Source organism: Tamandua tetradactyla, chromosome 24, assembly GCF_023851605.1.
Source record: "Tamandua tetradactyla isolate mTamTet1 chromosome 24, mTamTet1.pri, whole genome shotgun sequence".
NCBI lineage: Eukaryota > Metazoa > Chordata > Mammalia > Pilosa > Myrmecophagidae > Tamandua > Tamandua tetradactyla.
In genome coordinates this window covers 48,961,863-48,981,563 of record NC_135350.1, presented here as the reverse complement: position 1 = coordinate 48,981,563, position 19,701 = coordinate 48,961,863, and positions in this window count along the sequence as shown.

The following is a 19,701-nucleotide window of genomic DNA, read 5'->3' as shown; positions in this document are numbered from 1 at the left end:
GGAAAAGTTGTGCAAATATGCTCATGATGTACAATCCTAAACCCGTTGTCTTGACAGTTATATCTCTTACAGAATTTCTTTGCCTTAATAAGTTTCTCCTACCTTACAGTGCCTTGCCCAGAATACATTTACACATCTTCAAAAATTATTTCTTCATCTTTACATTTTTTTCTCCAAGAGTTTGAAAGCAACGCAAGGAAACAAACAAACAAAAAGCTTTCACAAAACAGAAAAATAAGAGAAACAAATATGGCAAAAGATTTGTCATTGATTCTATTCTTCAGCAATCCTTTTAATGCAGATGTCAAGGGAGTTTATAATGATGTTTAAAATAATTAACCTTATTTTCCTTGTGTATATGTGCATATAAAATTTAAAAACTGAATATATAAAGACTGTTCTCTTTAGCTATATGTTATTTCTAAGACTGATATTAAACTATTCTCTCCGCCCAGAGCCCCTCAACCTCCCACCCCCCACACTTCCCTCTCCTTTCTCTGTCAAACCCAGTCTGGACCTAGCCCATGCTTCCTATCTTAAATCATACTACCTTGAGCAAAAGATCTCTACTCCAGGCAGACAGTCTGGGACACTCTCTATCTGTTGAAGGCACAGAAATTTCCAATATCCATGCTTTTGTTTCTTCCATTCCTTTGGCCTGAAGTTCCCACTATCACATGCACGGCACAGATTTTTATTCTTAAAATCTTTTCAATTTTTCAAATCTAGAATACATGCCAACTTCTACAAAAGAACTTTACTGATTTTTCTAACTAGAAATATTTCTTCTTTCCTTTTTACCTGGACCATAATAACAACTAGCATTTGAATACTGCTTTATACTTCAGATAATGCTTTCACAAAATGTCCTATTTTAAAGAGGCATTTTAAGCCCCACTTCATAGGAAACTGAGGATCAAATTGATCGAACTACTGGTCACAACAGTACCCCTTAGATCTGGCCAAGAAGTGCCCCTATCATGGACCCCATAGTGTAAGCCTCCAATCTGGCCCTCATCTGGCCACGCTCCTCCCCAGCTATGAGGAGTTCACCGGGCCAAGAAAAGCCTGTGCTCCCTCCCCTCTGTCCCAGGGACTCCGAAATTCCTTGCCTGTATAGCTCTGCATCTGCTCTCAAGGCCTGCTCTGATCTTCTTCTTTGGTTCCGTGTCCCCCTGAGAAGACAAGACAGCTAGTATGCATTCTAGCTGATGTGGCCAAGGGATAGTGGGTTTCAGGGAGTGTGCACTGAACTTGGACATGGTCCAGGGGTCCACATTTGTGGCTTGAGATCCCTTATATTTTGGATTGGAAACCAGGAGTGGGAAGAGAAGGGGCTGAGAGTTGGAGTCCAGAGACCAACTGTCCTCATGCCTCCTTGCTATAGAGGGGAACTCCAAAGAGTCTGAGAATTCTAAATATGAACTTTGCTTTCCAGGTTATTATAATGGTGCATTTGTCAAGCTGAGCTGGGGTATATTTTATTTAACACTTAGTTAATTTGATTTACAATTTAAAAATATTTAGACTTATGGAATTAGCATTCATTTTACTTTTGCCCCTGGCCCCATAAATTTAGGGACAGGCCTCTGCATCAGTCACCAAGTGAGCCAGGGACAGAACCAAGACTATAATCCAGGTGTTTCATGTCTCACCATGATTTTCCACCACATCAGTGCTTTCCAAACTTGATCAATCATAAGAATCATTAGGTTGATGGCAGAAGGCTAAAGTATAGATTCCTAGTCCCTCCTTCAGAGATTCTGATTCACTGGTTTGGGATGTGGTATGAGAATTAAACAAAAGCCCCAGGAAAATTTTATGATCAGACAAATCTGGGCAACTTCACTCTAACTAAACAGTAATAAATTTTTTGTATCATTCAAATGGCTCTCATAATATACAACCTCGTATTGCAAACAGTTAGATGCATGCTTTATTTTTCCTAATAGATCTTCATCCCCCTGACAGAGGGAACCATTTCATATACAATTTTATATCTTTCCTAGCATCTCCCATTAGAACTTTTCTATATTAAAGAACTGGCAAATATTTATCAAATATAACATTAGTACTTGGTATTCCTTTGTATAGTATCTATTAACAGTGTCTATGAACAAAGTATAATTTTTATGTCTTTTCATCCTACAGAGGTTAAGAAAATTCACCTTTCCTTGAATTCAATATTCCAATATATATTTCCATTAAAGTTCTTATTGTATTGTATGGCTGTTTCATTCACTATGAATCACTTAAAGTCAGGTGTTCCATTTCGATTTCTTCATGACCTAGTGTGAGTTGAAGATGTACTGCCAAGATCACCCTTTAAGTAGACACTTTGCCCTCTCCACTGACTGGTTGCAGCTAAGGTATAGAGGTTCAGTGATTTCTGCTCACCATGAGATAGTTCTCGTGGGCTATATACACTTCAGAGCTCCCTGTGAAGCTGCTGAGGTTTGTTAGGACTGGATTGAAGTTCAGCTTCTCCCTCTGCAAAATTCTATTCTCTATGCTGTCTTTCTAATTGAATTTGATTAAATATACAACCACCAAACTGTCTCAGCTTCTGTTTTCAGAGAATCTTGCCTATAACACATAGCTCATTGGAGAGACTCAACAAACGTTTCTTGGATATATGTTAGACACATAGTAACAATAATGACAGCGAACACGTAAAATGCTTACTATGTGATAGGCACTATTTCTAAGCACATTAGTTCTAATAGCATCATTGAGGTGAGTAATATTATTCCTACTGACAGATGAGGAAATTGAGGCACAGAGGGCTTACATAACTTCCTCAGGATCACACAGTTGGGAAATGTTAGAGCTTATATTGGAGACCAAGCAATCTGTCTCCAGAGTCCTCGTTCTAATCACTATACCAAAGTGCTTCTTCAAAGAGAATTAATAAATGTCCACTGAATGAATGAATAACTGTAGTATAAGTAGTCAGTAAACATGCTACTGATTAATTTATTCTATGATGTAACTAAAAATATGGGTGCCATTACTAGCTTCTAGTTAAGATTTTATTTTAATTTTTCAGAAAAGAGTGTTGAAAAATGAATGAGGATTTTTGAATTTATCTACTAGAAGATATTTATTCTTGATTTTATTCCCATATATGTGGAAAAACTTTTTACTTTGTTGTTCCTGTATCATCATCTTATCATTATAGTAGCAAGTCTCTTGCTTAGGGTCTCTTTTTTTGGAAATCATTTGGAAAAGACTATGTCATGGCCTAAGGCCTACCATTCTTAGCATATAGACAGACTAATTCTCCTCTGTGGTCCTTGCTCCTCCTCAGCCCAAAGACCAACACTGGACCTGCATTAAAAGGTCATAATAAGGTGGTTGTGGAAGGGGTTCATTGACCAACCTTAAGTCAGTTCAGTGGTGTATTTTGTTCCCATTTTCCTAGGATGGATTACTGCCTTGGTCCTCAGTTAGTGATTTACTTGCTGTACACTTTCACCTCCTCATTCTCTGGGCCCCTGTCGGGACCCCAGTTCTTGTAGGAATTCTATTTCCTGGCCAAGACATCAGGTCACACTTTTCATTATTATTCAGCTGTATTGTCTGCTTGGGTAATCACATCTAGGATATAAGTAAACTGCCACTAGCCTCCTTTCTCTACTTGGCAGATATTCTACCTAGTTCTTTCTAAATTTTGAAATTTTTGCTAAAGATACTCATCCAACTTGCTTTTGCCCCTCTATATACCGTTGAATTCGTTTCACAGCTCCCCTGCTTATTATTTCCATCTCAGTCTACTTGACACTGAAATGACCCATCCCGGTCTTACTCCTTCCTTCATAACCATCTGTCAACTGATTCTTCAGTCCATTGGGAGGGATTTAGTTCGGGCCTTATTTTATCAGACCCAGTTTCTCATCGTCTGGATCTCAGTTATGTTGATACTTAAATTTGCTTTACTGAAAATGTAAAGTGGATGATTAAGTAATTTCAAATGAAATCCATGCAGAAAATTGATCCAAAGACAAAAGAATTCTTTTGGAGGATAGTTCACTTTTGTGCCTGTATTAGCTGAATAATTGTCCAATTGTTTCATTGACTTTGCTAAAATATATATCAGAATAGAGCATAGAAGTAATTTTGTTCCATTTTTCTTAAATCTCAATAAATCACATACTGGTGAGGTAATCATTCACTTGACAAATATTTATTGCATGGTCACTATGTGCACTGGTATAATAAGTACAGGACATGCTGAAGATGCTGGGAATAAAATTTTTTGCATTTGTATTTCTTACTTATGCAAACTTGTGCTTTTTAGCTGAAACTCATGATTATTATAAGAAGATGCTAGGGGTGGCATTATTATTGCCATTACAAAAATGAATTGAGAGACTTAGAGAAGTTAGTATAGCAGAATGGTACTGAGGGTAAGATCTTAGACCCTCATCCCAGTCTTCTTTCCACCAACAACATTAAAGATTAGTTATTTAAGGGCTTAAAATCCATAGAGAAATACACAGCCTTTTATCTCACTTGGAATTAACTACATTAAACTAATCCAATAGAATGAATTCTAACACTTCCACAAAACAAGCAAATGACTGGAGCTTTTTTTTTTAAAGAGAAATTCTAAATTATATTTTTCTGAAAATGGTGAGCTTTTAAAGAATTCCTAAGTTTTATCGAATTAGTAGATGTGTGGTTATTCAACTCACTTGGATGTTAATTTTTCTATATTGCTTTCCTTGAAGTACCTTGACAGGAAATAAACTATGTTCACATAGGGAGATGTACAGCTGGGAGAATCTAGCCTACTGGTATTTCTGGGATACTTACTTGCATGATACAGTAAATACAGTCAATGCATGGAGAGACACAATGTAAACTGTTACTTTGAAATGCTTGCTTTTGGCACAACTTCATCACAGGCGGTTTACAATTTACAAAGCAGTATGGAGTAATGTTGACAACTTCTGTGTTTACAAATTCACTAGTTCCTTCTTACTCAAGGCAGGATTTTTGGTTTTGGCACCTTTTCAGATGTTCATAATTTCTTCTGATTATTTTTGCATTGGTTATTACTCTTTTCCCTATTAGAATAACTTATTTATGCCAAGTTGACTGGCCTCAGTGAGGCTATATGACTTCCAAGAGGAAAAATTTATTATCCAGTTGGATCTGATGCTAGGTCCCTAGCAAAATGCCTGGCTTTGTTGCCATTAACATTTCTAAAGGATTTCATTTAACAGTGACTGAAAAATGTGGAAGCGTGACTTGTGGTATCAAATAATATTCTATCTGTTTCAATGGGAGATACTGAAAGAGAGTTTTGTAGAACAATTATTTAGTCACCTTTATAACTAAATATGAGTAGAGATCTAAAACTGTTATTACTACAGTATTAGGAAGCACCTTTGACAATTTTCAAGAATATTGAGGATAATATCTCTAGGATGATTAAGATGCTGCCATATCTATGAGCTGTGAGAGAAGGATTAGGTCAAGAATACAAATTAAGGAATACAAATAAAAATATTAGCAACAATTGCAGCTAACATTTACTCTTTTTTAGACTGTATTCCAAGAGCTTCATGTAGATATTCTCATTTAGTCTTTGAAACAACTTTATAAGGCTTTAATTATCTCTATTTTATAGACATGAACACTGGAACACAGAGACTAAGTAATTTTTTCAAGGACATTCAGTTAATTAGTAGCAGAACTTGGGGTTTAACTCAGGAGTTTGGGCTTGTTAAACATTTAACTATGGCTGTTCATTGTGCTGTAGTTATTGGTTATTGCCTTGTGGAGTATCTGTCTTCCACAGGAGTAAAGGCAGAAAACAATATACAGTAATGTGCATTGTGCAGCAGACACTGTTAGTTTCCTTTTGACATCTATTGTTCTTTGGTAATAGAATCCCAATTTTGTTCAGTTGTTATGTATCACTCTTCTGCCTCTAGGTTATGAGCATTATGATATACGAAATTCTAGCTCTGAGAGGTTAAATCATTAATACTCTAGAACAATTACTGTGATCCCAGATTCCTTATCAGTGATTAGGTTAGGCATGAGCATATGCCCAGTGAGACCTGTTAAAAAGTGCTATAGTCATGGTGAGACAATGAGGGAGCATTAGTCTGAGCACAAATCAAAACGGTAGAGAAAAAAATGGAAAATCTTCTCTCCTTGTTTATGTTATTGGGCAATGAAATAACCAACTTTGGAAACGACTTACCTCTGTATTTCTTACGTTAACTAATATGTTTCTTTTTTGTTTTAGCCAGTTGAGGTTTGGTTTCCTGTTACTCCCATTCTGACTGACAAGAATTAAAAGGTTATGTTGTGGCATAAATCAAACCTTTCCACTTTACAGATGGAAAAAACCAAACCCTATAAAAACCTCTTGTCCAACGTATCACAGATTGATAGTGATTGGATTTATAGAAGGATGTCAGGATAGTATGCTTTCCATATCATTTAAGTCAGTGACCACCAATCCACTGTCTTTTTTAATAACTATGCAGCTGCCACATCTAATGCCCTCTTTTTCTTATTTCTGTACCTAAGATTACATGATTTTATTTCCAGTTGAGGACATGTTTTTTCATGTACTATAGATCCTAGGGAATTAATAGTTAAAAATTCGCCTTTCATGAGATAATCTGGAGACCATCAACCATTATCAAACCTACTTCCCGTAATTCATTCTTTCATGAATTGATTCAATAATCAATTTTAGCATCTTCTATATGCCAAGTGATATTTTGGAATCTAAAGCGGAAGCTATTCATAACACAAGCTATTAGAGAAACATATGAGTAAAAAGCACTTAGTAAATTACCAAAGATAAGAAAATGTAGTTTAAATATATATATCAATTCGCTTTTATTTGAGACATTTTATTGAAGAAAATAGATATGTACACATATTGTGTACATATATGTATCAACTTTTGAAAGTGTTTAACTATAGTCACCACAATTATTTAAAATTATGCAAATATTTTGTCTTACCAGAAAGTAAGGCTAATACAATATTTCATCATTACTTGCAACAATGAATGAGTGTACATTAGGTACAAATACAAATGTTATAAGTGGGTCATGTCTGGAAGGGAGGGAAAATGGTGCAGAAAAAATACTGGAAGAGATTAAGGGCAAGAAATTTCCAAATTAAGATGTCAACCCCAGATTCAAGAATCTCAGTGAAGCCTGAGCAGAATTAACACAAAGACTATCACTTCTTGATGTATCATATCCAAGCTACTGAAAATCAAATTAAAAGAGTAAATCTTAAAAGCAACCAGAAAAATATTCTGGAAAGATTACAGTGGTAGCATACTTTCCTAATCTCTCTGAGTACAAAGAGAATGGGTAAGGCCAGTTGCCCAAGAACATGAATTTCAACCAAACTAGCTAAGAAGGTATGCATATAATTTCCAAAAATGCAAGTGGGTGAGGATCAACTTATAGCTATAACACTCACATAGTATTAGCATTTTCAAGAGAAGAAGGAAACAATGGAGCAGTTGCGATAAATCTGAGAATAAGAAAATACCAAAATAGGCAACATGTATTCAATGAAAAGCACAGTGGAATATTTAATGGCTACATCAAGGTTTTGTCTTCTCTAATAGCAGGTGTGTGAAGGGCCTGCTGTAAGAATATCTAATGGTATGAATTTCAAAATAGACCTTTCAGGGCTCTTTTCTAAGACAGGGCCTGACCCTGGGGAGAAGTTTCTAGAAGCGGAATAAAAATTGAGCAGAACAGAAATAAAAGAAAGGAAGGAAAGTGAAGGTCTAGACCAAAAGAGGGGAAGAGATCAGAGCCAGAGAGCTCTAAAAGTGAACTGCCATGTATGCCAAATATATATATATACATATATATTTATATTATATATATGTGTGTGTGTGTGTGTGTGTGTGTGTATTTAACAATACATGAAAAAAGCAATAGAGGGATCTCTGTAATATTAGAAATCCTTTCCAGAATCCCATCTTGTTCTAAAAGTTTAACAAAACTAATTTCACTTAAAAATGTGTAACATTAAGGTATGGTGAAATTTCTTAAGAGGAAAAAGAAACCATGAAGTTAAATGGCACCTTAGAGATAATGAAAGGCCCGTAGAAAGGTATGCCCACAAACTAGCTCAAAACTGTGACCTACTATTTTAAAATAAGGTAAATGACAGTAAGAAAATGATGCCAGAAAAGAAAGAACATGTAAGTAGAAAGCCTTTGGAATAAACGACAAAACTTGATTTAGAAATAAAAGAAAAAAATGCAGAAATAAAAACTAAACTGGGGGGGAAAACAAAGAAGAGTGAATAAACACATCACATATGAAGTCCTAAGAGAAAAAAAGGAAAAAGTTTGAAACCTAAAAAGAGGTGAAAGAGTTAAAACAATTTGAGAGAAAGTGACAAAAACTGATGTAAAGAAGATTGAACACACAGGTGAGAAGAATCCCAGAAAGGAGAAGCCAAAACAAGGGAACAAAACAAATACTACATCCCAAAAATAATTTTAAAAAGTCGTTACAGAAATTTAAACAAATTTAACTACATATTGAATAATGAAAATTACAGACCCAAATCCTTCACTAACATATCTGTAAAATTTCTAAATTTTAAATTTAAATTCAGCAATAATGAGACATCAATGTGATTCATCCTAGAAATATGTTTAGTTTAGCATTCACAAATTAGTAATTTGATAGACCATATTGATATAATGAAAGAGTAAAATAATATAACCATCTCAATAGATGTAGAAAAAAATTAGCAAAATCTAACACCCATTCTCATGATGAAAAACTCTCAGCAAATTAGGCATAGAAGAGAATTTCCTCATTCTGATAAAGGGTGTCTATGTAAAACCTATAATTAATATCATACTTAGTGAAAGACTAAAGTTTGCCTTCTTAAGATTTGAAACAAGGCTAGGGTGCTCATTTCACCATGTATATTCAGTAACACAGTTGAAGTCCCCACCAATGCAATGAGGCAAAAACAAACAAAAGAAAGGAAAAGAAGTAAAACTGACTTTTTTCCACAGGTAAAATGACTATGTATTTAGAATATCCAGAGGAATCTATAAATAAATTATTAGAACTAATAAAAGAATTTAACAATCATGGGATAAAAAGTCAATATATAAAAATTAATTATTTCTATGTACTAGCCATGAAAAATTGGAAAATGAAAATTAAAACATATTTACAACAAATAGATTAAGAATATTTAATGTATAATGCATAATACTTAAGAATGAATATAACAAATATAAATGCTCCTAAATTCTACACTCAAAATTATAAACCCTTACTGAAAGGAATTAAAGATGAACTAAAAAATGAGAGAGATAACACATTCAGGGCTTGGAAGTTTTGTTCTTACTGTTTTTCCCTAATATACCTATTAATATATAGACTCTTGTAGGCTATTTTTGTAGAAATAGGTAAGATGATTCTAAAATTTATATAGAAATGTGAGGCACCTAAACTAGCTATACAGTTTTGAAAAAAAAAAAAAAAGAAGACTTGCTGAAGATTTAATATAAAGCTAAAAGACACAGCTCAGTGTCATACTGAAATATAGATGGATAAATAAATAAATGGGACAGAGGAGAGAGTCTCAAAAAGATGTGCATATCTATATCATTTAATTTTTAAAAATGCAAATTCAATTTCAATGAGGAAAAGATCTTTTAAAAAATACTCCTGGAGGGGGCAGGCAATGGTGGCATGGTGGCAGAGTTCTCAGTTGCCATGCCGGGTTCAATTCCCGGTGCCTGAGCATGCCAAAAAAAAAAAAAAAAAAAGAATTCAAAGGGAAAATACTGCTGAAGGGGTGCAAGGTAGTTCAGTCGAATTCTCACCTGCCATGCAGGAGACCGGGTTTGATTCCTGGCCCATGCACTTCCCAAAAAACAAACAAACAGCAAAAACAAGCAACTAAAAATTCAACAAATGGTGGGGTAGTCACGGTATACTCACATGGAAAAAAGAATGAAGTGACTCGTGCCATACAGTATACAAAAAAAAAAAAATACTGCTGGAACAATTGGATATCTATAGGAAACACCTGTGTCACTTCTTACTTGCAGAACAATACTTTGAAGTAGATAATAGACTTAAATATAGAATTCATAATCATAAAGCTTCTAGGAAAAAAATAGGGAAACATATTCACAACTTCAATATAGGCAAAAATTTCTTGGACAAAACGAAATAGAACATACCAACCATGAAAGAAGAAAATTAAGAAATTGAATTTAATTACAATGAAAAATTTCTGTTTATCAAGATATACCTGTGAGAAAATAAATATACAAACTTTTATATACAGAATTTATATAAATCTCCAAATTGACAATAAAAATTTGAACAACCGTGCTGGTTTGAAAGGATGTACGTACTCTAGAAAAGTCATATTTTAATCCTAATCCCATTTTGTAAAGGCAACCATTTCTTCTAATCCCTATTCAGTACTGTATGTTTGAAACTAATTAGATCATCTCCCTGAGATGTGACTCAATCAAGAGTGTTTGTTAAATTGGATTATGTGGAGATGTGTCTCCACTCATTCGGGTGTGTCTAGATTAGTTTACTGGAACCCTATAAAAAAGGAAATATTTTGGAGAATGAGGAGATTCTGAGAGAGCAGAATATCATAGTCATGAGAAGCAGAGAGTCCACCAGCCAGTGACCTTTGAAGATGAAGAATGAACATGCCTCCTGGGAGCTTCATGAAACAGGAAGCCAGGAGAGAAAGCTAGCAGATGATGCTGTGTTCACTATGTGCCCTTTCAGCCGAGAGAGAAACCCTGACTGTGTTCACCATGTGCTTTCTCACTTGATAGTAAAACCCTGAACTTTATCTGTCTTCTTGAACCAAGGTATCTTTCCCTGGATGCCTCTGATTGGACATTTCTGTAGACTTGTCTAATTGGGACATTTTCTCAGTCTTAGAGCTGTAAACTAGCAATTTATTAAATTCCCCTTTTTAAAAGCCATTCCGCTTCTGGTATATTGCATTCTGGCATCTAGCAAACTAGAACAACAACCAATTAGAAAAGGGCAGAAGGCACAGAAATAGAATTAGCCAATAAGCACACAAAAAGATATTTATCATTATTCATCAAGCACATGCAAACTTAGAATGAAATACTTTCCACATCTACTAGAACATGTCTACAAAAAAGCTTTTGTATAAGAATACCTATGGCAGTTTTACTTTAAAAGAACAAGATCTGAAAATAACAAAAATGTTTATCATAAGTGAATGGATAAACAAATTTGTCATATAGATTACCCCTTAGCAATAAAAATGAATTAACTACTAATATATCAAAATGGATTAATTCAGGCCCTGTCACTGTGTAGCTGTTTGCAAAGTTCTTCTGCTTTTGCAGCCAATACATAAACAGCTATCACTCTTCACTTTGAGCAGATAAACAAGATAAGTTAAAATTGAAGGTGAGCTAAATTGATTTAGAGAAACAGTTGTTTGACCTAAATGAAGAGTCTTGCTCAATGGAGTTATATGAAATGCAATTTTGTGACTGCATAGCTATTAAGAGTGTCTTCAGACATGACCTTTGAAAATTAAAACCTAACTTTTAATACTTTTCACTAGATTTGTTTCTTATGGGTTTCAGTGATCAGTGGTACCTACCATGGCTCCCATGGTGGGTGACAACTGTCAAAACTGTTTTGAGCAAGTTATGTGTTTCTCATCAACTTTTCTTAGAAGGTGAAATTTAATTTTTAATTTTTCTTTACAATGCTCTTTAATTTTAATGAACCCATTACTTCCAAAAGGTTTATTACAAAATACAAACTTCTACCCCAAAATAAAATAAGTATTTGTAGATTTAAACATGAATAAATTATAAAACTGCTGTAGAAAAAGTTACATCTGATACTTTATGCCAACACTGTTCAAGAGAACATTTGACAATAATGGTAAAGTTTTATATCCAATATCCTGTCCAGTACTTTAACTAATAGCTTCATGTATCTGCTGAACACTTGAAAAATGTCTGATGTGACTGAGAAACTGATTTTTTTTTCCCTTTTTTTTTTTTTACGTGGGCGGGCACTGGGTATTGAACCCAGGTCCTCTGGCGTGGCAGGCAAGCGTTCTTGCCTGCTGAGCCACTGTGGTCTGCCCAGAAACTGAATTTTAAATCTTAATTTTAAGTTAAATAACCATGGCTAGTGACTACCTTATTCCACAGCACAGCTCTATACACTCAACAATAGGCTTACTCAGCATGTAATTCCTATATACATTTTAGAGATAGGTTAGTTACAAGCACAGCTAACCTGTATCATTCCTGTGATGCTAACTGTTGGCAACTTGCTGACTTCGTGAATCTCTCATATTGTGGCATGGGCCACAGAGCAATTGGATACAACCCTGAGTGGACAAAAGGTGCAGCCATGTCAAATACTTTCCCTACTACCACCCAAGACCAGCTGTTGAAGTTTTGATTTAGACTCCATTTTATCTGTGAGTGCTTGTATGTTGCCTTTGGAAGTGAGGTATTTGCTATATTGCATGTAGAAAATATTGGAAAGTGAGAGGCAGGTTGTGCTGGTTTGAGGCTATTGTCTACCCAAGAAAAGCCATGTTTTTTTCCCCTAGTCCAGTCTTGTGAGGGCAGACTTATTATTTGGGTGGGATCTCTTTGATTAATTTGTTTCCATGGAGATGTGACCCACCCAATTGTGGGTGGGACTTTTTGATTAGATGGTGTCTATGGAAATATGTGTCTGCCCACTCAAGGTGGAACTTATTCTGCTTACTGGAGTCCTTTTTAAGCATTTTGGAAAAAGCTCCGAGCTGACACACAGAGATATTTGGAGATGCAGAAAGAAAACACCCCCAGAGGAAGCTGTTTGCAACCAGAAGCCAGAGGACTAGCAGATTCCAGCCACATGCTTTCCCAGATTAGCCATTCTTTAGTCAAGTTATCTTTTTATGGATGCTTTAGTTTGGACATTTTTATGGGCTTAAAACTGTAAGCTTGTAACATAATAAATTCCATTTATAAAAACCAACACATTTCTAGTATCTTGCATATCTGGAAGCATTAACAAACTGAAATATTGGTTATTGCTGACCATCTTTCAGATTTAATAACAATTTTATTGCACATAATTCTCACACACAGCTAAGTGAAATTGTGGCAAGACCTGGAAGAACAAGGCAGAGGTGTGGTCATTCTGCTTTATTTCATGTGCCCATTAGCTACAATGCTTATTTAAAAGGTTCAAAATCCAGGAAAAATGCTAACCTGGTTGGCATGCCTGGACAGTCAGTATAATCTGAGACTGTTCCTGGAAAATTGAGACACATGTCACCTAAAGGATAAGGCATTATCTTGCTTTAAACAAAAAATTAGTTATGGAGAAAAATAAATAAAGCATAAGAAGTTTGTGATTGGAATAAAAGCTCTAGGAAATTCAGAAAGTACAAAGGAGGTGAAATGTACTTAAAATCATTGCATTTCAGAGAGAAATCTACTAAATGATCATCTGCTTGTTAAAAACAAAGTGAAAAATTTAATTTATGTGAAATTCACAGTTGAAAATAGTTTATTCCTTCTAAAACAGCAGTTTCTGTTAAAAGTGCTGACAAGTCTGTTTCATCTGTGATTAAAAGGCAAATTTTTGGAGTTTCTGGAAATAAGCAAAAAAAGGATAAGATATTTAATACTTATATTTTATTACTGAAAAGTGTTCAATTTTTAAATTAAATATTTTGAATAATAAAGAAGGAAATGTTGTAAGACATAAGTTTCTAATGAGATTAGTGTATCCTCAGCTTATTCAGTAATATGTAATGAAACAGGCAACAGGTCCTGCAATAAAATAATGCTGCCACATAAAAAAATGTCAGTTAAACTGATATTCTTGGATTTTATTGATTTTTATAACACATCTCAGTCCAACTTACACAGTTATAAAATGCATCTTCAGCAAACGTATCTGCCTAATTTCATTTGCTTCAAGCGTAGGATCTGGCTGGTAATGGAACTGTCAAATAAGTGGAAAATGTAATGCAATTAAAGAAAAACTTAAGAATGAAAATGAATGAGCATTAGATTCCCATCTCCTATGACAAATACCACACAATGGATTGGCTTAAACAATGGGAATTTATTGGCTCACAATTTTGAGGCTTGGAGAGGTCAAAAGTTGAGGCATCAGCAAGGTGATGCTTCTCCCCAGTGTCCGTGGCATTGTCATATAGGCTGCCAGCTATTCTGGGTTCCTTTGCTTGCATCCTGCATGAAGTCACTTGGGAATATTTTTTTCTTTTTTTTCTAGATTCCCAGACTGCTAGCTTTCTGCCTCCAGCTATTCCCGGTGGCTTTCTCTCAGTAAGGTTATCTATAATAGGATTAAGACCCACACCTTCACTAAAAATAATATCTTCAAAAGTTCCTATTACAATGAGTTACACCCATAGGAATGGGCTTAAAATTAAGGACATTTTTTTTTTTTTCTGGGGCACATAATTCAACCCACCACAGTTTTATTTAAAGTTTGGAGAAATGTGAGACTGGCTATTTTATGGAGGAGATTGTCACACATCTTCTTGGATTAACATCTTTATTGCATACACTGTTTCCTGAAATGTTGTATCTCCCATTACCCGTTGATAGTAACACATCTAATGTCTGTGGAACAAAAGGTGCTACTCAAATGCAAGATTCTGTTTGGTCCTTGTGCTACTCTCCTTGTCCTTAACACGTTTATGTTTTTTTTTTCCTACATTTCCCTTTCGGCTTTACTGCTGAAATTATTTTGTCATCAAGTAGCAACTTGGAGAACATTTAAACGTATGGATATTTGGGGAGACATTTTACTTAATCTTCAAATAGGAAAGCATTTAAAGAATTTGCAAGCTCTATATCTTCACCAGAAATTTGCTGGGTTTTTTTGGCCAATAGAGAAGGAGCTTTTGTGTACCTCTAATCCTATCCAACTGTTGAGATACCTGTTTCTGAAACCTCAAGTAATTCAATGTAGGGTAGAGGCTAGACAGGTATCCATAAATTTTATTTTTGTTCAAAAGAAATTTATTCTCTATATCCTGTGTGATAAGACTCTTTGATGGGAAAATGTCAAAAGATATATTCTATTATCCTAGGATTTAAATGGGTTGCCAGATTGGTAACTTAGAATAATTTACTCTTGATAATTTAGCTCAAGAAGGAACATGATAGAGAACGCTCAAAACACCCTGTCAAAAGACCTCGCTGAAATTAATGGCTCAGAACCGATGCTAAGCTTTCAAGGATGCCACAGTGATTTATTGAGTAGTGCCAGTCTCCGGCTTCATTGGGTGGAGACCACTTGTCTTCGTGTAACAGGGCTAATATTACTTCAAGCTGTTGTCGGTTGACTTGGTAAAATTGCTTAGATACACTCCCCAGGCAGTTAGCTGGTGATGATTACCCTTAAGTATTCACAGAGCAGAAACCCTGGGGAAACCTTAATTAGCCACCCGCAAGGAAGATGTTCCAGCCTTGTAAACAAACTCCTAAAGTCTCTGGGCAGTAATGAGGACCAAGCCCCAGTGACAAGGCCCACTCTGTTATGTGCTGCTGCATCAAGTTTCAGTAATTTTCAAGAAGACAGTGATTGGAGTCAGGCTGGGGGCTGCACGGAATCTACTAATCTCAGAAGCCGCAGGAGGGAGTTTGCTTTTACTATCTAAAGGAGACATTGGCATATGTTGTTGAGGAGGGGGTGGGGCGGAGAAGAGTATGCTAAAATATCTTATTTGTATATTGTGGGTATATTGGGATCCCTTGGGTCTTTTTTATAATTGACTCTTTGTTCGCTTCCTTTGACTGAAAAAACAAAGCAAAACAACAACCACAAAAACCCATAACTTCAGCCAATTTGGCTAATGACTTTCTTAATGTTTGCTTATGGCTTTCCTCTTCTTTTTCCCTCCATTAACAGAGCAGTAATCAGGTTCACAATAGAGAAAGAAAGGAAAGGATAGCATGGCATGTGTGCAGGTTTACTGTATAGTCACATTTGTTGTAACTTCACTGTGTGTAAATTAGGGACAAGTACAATTTATCCAATCTCCATGATGAAAAGTTTTAGAGAATCGAAAGTAAATGGAGGCAGAGCAGATAACTTTCTCCTGCTCCCTAATAACTAACTCCTAATAAGGCAGAAGAAAGAGGAAAAGCATTAACTCTGAAAATGATTGCTAGAGGAGAACTGGGTCTTGGTTATCTCTCAGTACTTGGCAGTGGAGAGCAGCTGGCACGTCCTCTGACTCAATACTGAAATGGTGAAGCTGAAGGTGAAGCATGAGGAAGGACCATGAAACTCTGCTAATGTCTGAAATAAACTGGGATCTTTAATTTAGAGCAAATGGAAATGCTCATTTCCACAAATGAAATTACAACTACTGGTGCATTCATCTGTTGATATAATTTTCTGTCCTGAGCTTTTGTTGCCCCTCAGCAGATATGACTCTATTGCGAGTTTCAACTTACAGAGGTCAGGAAATGTGGTATTCTAACCCAGCTCTTGAAGGGCTCAGATTGGTGCACCCCAAGATCAAAACACTCATGGCACAGAGTTAGACATGAATTCGAACCCGTGAAGATCTTTCCTGGTGGCAGCTGTTTGGAAAATGCAAATCAGCCTTCCATAAAGGGGGGTGGGTTGCAAGGGACATCTTATAAGGGTTTAGGACAAGGACATTCCATAGGGTATGAGAACTGTTTCAGCAGGGTCTTATGACACAGGGCTTTGTAGATTTGTTATCAATATATAAGGGGAGAAGAGTTTTAATGCTTTACAAAATAATCAGTTTGTAATACCATTTATTCATTTCTTCCTCTTTGAGGGATTTGATTGACCTTTAAGTTCTGTCCTGGTAATTATAGGTGGCTATGTGCAGTAACTTACTCTTGATAAGGATGGGAACACAGGCTCTGGGTCTCTACAATCCACCCCCACGCCGCAGACTTCACTGACCATGGAACAGACATTGCATCTATATTCTACAGGAATAGTATGAGAGAGAACGGGACCTTAGGAGTATCCCACACAGAGATAATAACCCTACAAAGAGATATCGCCATGGTCAAGAAAGGAATGTAAACCATTTAGACAAGGAGTCTACTGATAATTGATTAATATTATCAGTGTGCACTTGTATATTATTTGAAATTTGTGAAACATTGTGCAAATGACCAGGAATATATACACAGCCCTGCTTATTAATTAGGGTACAGGTGCTTCCTTGTGCTACAGTGAGGATATCTAAGGCCATTTTATCTTGTAAATCTACTTTTCTAAGCTATGTGGTTTTTTTATTTAGCAAAGATATAGCTATTTTGGAATCAGTAGGTGCTTGGGCAGTATTATTGGTTAAAGCTGCCATATGTTTTTCAGTAACTATTACAGTTCAACTTGTTACAAAAATGGTTAAAGACTAATACCACCAGGGAGTGCATTTTATTCTATATTTATCATTATCCATTTCCCAATTACCAGGAGTATGGGATAAAGAGTTATATAAAGTAATGGGAACATAGGGCTGTCCCACATACAACATCCTGTCCACTTATAGGGTAAATAGGGCTAACTATATTGCCCACAGGTCCATAGCCATCTGTTAGGGGAAGAATATGCCCCATGTTGGTTAGAGATATTTCCAGTAGAAAAGACTATTGTTTTGTAGCTTAAAAGTAATATTATACAATTCCTGGGGCAGCCACCCCACATCATGAATTCCATCAAGTCATTACATTTAGACTGGGGCAGCATGGTCTATTGTTATAGCTTCAGCCACCCTAAGCATCATATATAGCATTCTCCAATAAAGGTTGGGGCTTGTTCACCTGTTCCCATACAAGGGAGAAGATGTAAGCCCTGGTCTCATCATAGGAGGATTTTAGTCATAAATGAGAAGATTCCTTTCTAGATTTTCTAGATTTTCCAATGTGTTGAATTCTGCCAGGCCAGCAGGGGATTCCACACAACCCAGTTCGCAGGGGTCACAGTCAAAGGCAAGCCAGCAGCACCCAAAGATGACAAGCCCATGCAAATCCCCCACTGGGGTTTGATAGTGGACATGAGTTACCACTGAAGCCACTGTAGGAAGATGTTTGCTAGGGTGTTATGAATGAAAAGAAAGATATTTCTGGGGAACAATAAGGGATAATTCTTGTTGATCTAATAATATACATGCTAGAGTTCCACTGGCTGATAATAAAGTATTAGGAAGAGGAACATTATGGTGAGGTTTTAAATACTGAATATTCTCCCCTTGCAAATCTTAAGATTTTATAATCTTTTACCATTATATCTGTTGTTAATCTGGACATAAGAAGGGTCCATATAGTCATGCATAAGGTTCTCATGGGAATAGGAGAACCTGGACTGGTGATAAAGATTTTAACAGGCATTTTCTGTACAAATTGAAGTCTTATTACAAAATTGGGATGACTCTGATTCCCCAATGTGCTGGTTTGAAAATATTATGTACCCCAGAAAAGCCATGTTTTAATCCTGATCCAATCTTGTCTGAGCAGCCATTTCTTTTAATCGTGATTCAATACTGTAGGTTGGAAATTTTTTATTAGATTACCTCCACAGAGATGTAGCACACCCCATTCTGAAAGTGGCATACCCATTCCAGGTGGGTCTTGATTAGTTCTTTAAAAGAGGAAGCATTTTGGAGAGAATCAGAAATGACAGAACTGACAGAAACTTCAAGGCAGAGCTGATACAGATGCAGACACTTGGAGAACAGAGACACAGATGTTTGGAGATGCTTAGAGCCCAGCAGATATTGCCATGAGATGTTATGCAAGCCAGAATCTGGAGAGAGACAAGGGAAGCCAAGAGATGAAATCCAGCCCCAGAAAAGCAAATTGAGGAACTCCCACAGGGCAAGAGGCTGAAAGCAAAGGAGCCCAGGAGCAGGAGACCAACAGATGCCAGCTACATGACTATCCAGCTGACAGAAGTGTTCTTGGTCCATTAGCCTTCCTTGAATTATGGTGTCTTTACCTGGATGTCTTAGTTTAGACATTTTTATAGGCTTAGAATGGCAAACTTGTAAGTTATCAAATTCTCCTTATAAAAGCCATTACAATTTGGGTAAATTGCATTCTGACAGCTGCAAAGTAATACACCCAGGGACTCTGGATTCCTAACTAATGTGGCTGCATAGGCCAACACCAAGGCCAATTGACCTTGCTTTCCCCGTTTTGTATGGTTTGAAGCAAAGGCAATAACAAATTATTATTTCCCCTTTTGGGCTGGTGCAGAAGCCATGGTGTTGCAGTCAAGTAAGTTAAGTCCTGATAGAGCTTCTAGTCCACTGCAATGAAAACTTCTTGTCATCTTTTAGTTCCTTTAACAGGCCTTTCATTCTTTCTATCAGGCCCACACCTGTGGGACTGTAGGGAAGCTGGAACATCTGCATGATGTCCTGATCCATGGCTCAGAATTGGGCTATTTGCCCAGTGAAAGGGGTCCTCTTATCATTGTCTATTTGTGTAGGCACTCCATACAGAACGTTCATTTTCTTCAAGCATTAGATAGTGGCTCTTTGATTAGCTTTCTCCACCTGGAAAGCTAACAAAAGTCCTGTAGCTGTATCCACAGTAGTAAAATCATAACTCGTCCCTTCTGAGAGCTGAAGTGGGCTGAT